The following is a 1904-nucleotide window of genomic DNA, read 5'->3' as shown; positions in this document are numbered from 1 at the left end:
CTCTTCTAATAATGCAATGTTTTGGCATTCTTTAGCTGTCGATAGGTATTTTTTCACTTATTTAGTTATAAATCAAAATGACTTTTAAGTTTTTATCAATGCCACTATATATCAGAGATTAAAATTACATTGCAAAATATCATCTGTGTTGCAGTTTTGGAAATGACTTATGAATATTGTGTCAGTGAAGTTAAAATTAATCAAATAAATCTCAGACTGTAGGATAAGGAAAGGAATAAAATGCCAGTTTTCTGCAGGTCAGGGTAGTACACACAAAGAGAGGTTATACTGTTCCCATTGATTTCTTGTCCTCTGAGCTGCTTCTTGGTTTGCTGTCGCTTGATTCAGTACTAAATGGAAAGCTTGCAATGTTCCTAACCCCAGCAAACTTCTTCCTGTGCATATTCGTACTACTATGTCATACCTTAGTCTCTGCCATTGGAAAGGGAATTCTAATCAGTAATATGACTATATGTTGATGCTGTGGTGGCAAAATTAATAGTACTTTTTAATTTTAGACTTGTTCACTAGACCTATGAGCACCAGGAATATACAGTGTGTTCACTTTATAGCTGATACTAAAACCAAGTTCTGTCCTGTGTTACGTACTTCAGAATCGGGAAGAAAGCACAGCCTTGTTTCAGGAGAGCTATCTTGCAGTAAATTGTTTCTGGTTTTAAGATTGCCCTATCAGATTGGGATTTTTCTACCACATTCACAAAAGGGAGAAGGAACCTTTTCACCTTGGTTACTGCTGAAAGTTTTAGCCATGATTATGGTGTTAAGTTGTTGTGGGAGGGCATTTTTTAAAATTATTTCTTATAAATTTAATTATTTTTAAAGTCTCTTTTGATGTTATGTATTTCCTAATGGATGCTGAGAACAGCAACAGTTAAAAGCAAAGTTTGTGAAACTGATACATGTAGCAGGAACATATAAATGCCAAATACTTGAGGGTGTTCTCAGAAAACTTTCAAGCACATGAGAACAGATACAGCTTTTCCCTAAATGCCTCCTTCATGCATGAACAACCTGTGATGATGTTGATAATGATTTTTAATGAATTAAATATTTACATAGATTTTTTTTTTTTAATTTGTCCTTTCTAATGTATTCTGGAAAAAAAATAGTTTCTGTCCAAATAGATCATAGTTGAATAACAAGTGTTTGCATTTAGACAGACCCCGAGGGGTTAGAGATCTGTACAACTGTGTAGAGGGAGTAAAGAGCTCAAGGTGCCTCCTTTCATTCTCATGGGGGCAAAGCTCTCTGCATTAGAGGTATTTTGGAACTGAGGCTGCAGTTTTATTGTTCTCCCACACGTACACACACAGAGACATGGAACTAGAAAAACAGAAAATATATAAATAACTGAAGTGAGCATGAGAGAGGAGAAGGTTCCATGTGCTCCAATTCAAACAGGGTTATCCAGTCAACAACAAATAGAAACATCTGTAGACCAAAAAGACCATTAAACATCTGTAGACCAAAAAGACCATTAAAGGTAAGGTTAAGAAAGGGTTGTTGTCAGAAAAACGTTAGTGGTTCATGGAGATGAAAGAGTAGATAGAAGAGGCCTCAGAGTTCTTGAGAGTTTCCACAGAGTATAGCAATGGCATTTCCTGGGGTCTTTAATTAGCAAAATTTGTTAATTATATTTGTGATCTACTTTTATATTGTTCTTTTTAGTTTGCTTCAACTACTGTACACTCTGAACAGTGTGTACATCTGAAGAGAATTCTTATGACAGTATTAATAGCAGCCTTCCAGTACCTACAGGAGGCCTACAGGAGAGATGGGGAAACACTCTTTATCAGGGAGTGTAGTGATAGGACAAGGGGTGATGGGTATAAGCTGAAAGAGGGTAGATTTAGACTAGACATCAGGAAGAAATTTTTCACTGG

At 36.0% G+C, this 1904-nt stretch overlaps 1 protein-coding gene across 3 annotated transcripts in view; it reads left to right on the top strand.

Annotated features, from left to right (window-relative positions):
* Nucleotides 1–1904, top strand: part of FAT1 (FAT atypical cadherin 1) — a 100563-nt gene that overhangs the window by 54343 nt on the left and 44316 nt on the right. The gene's annotated exons all lie outside the window — the stretch shown is intronic.

Source organism: Pterocles gutturalis, unplaced genomic scaffold (assembly GCF_000699245.1).
Source record: "Pterocles gutturalis isolate BGI_N339 unplaced genomic scaffold, ASM69924v1 scaffold11427, whole genome shotgun sequence".
NCBI lineage: Eukaryota > Metazoa > Chordata > Aves > Pterocliformes > Pteroclidae > Pterocles > Pterocles gutturalis.
This window is presented reverse-complemented; position numbering and strand designations above follow the sequence as displayed.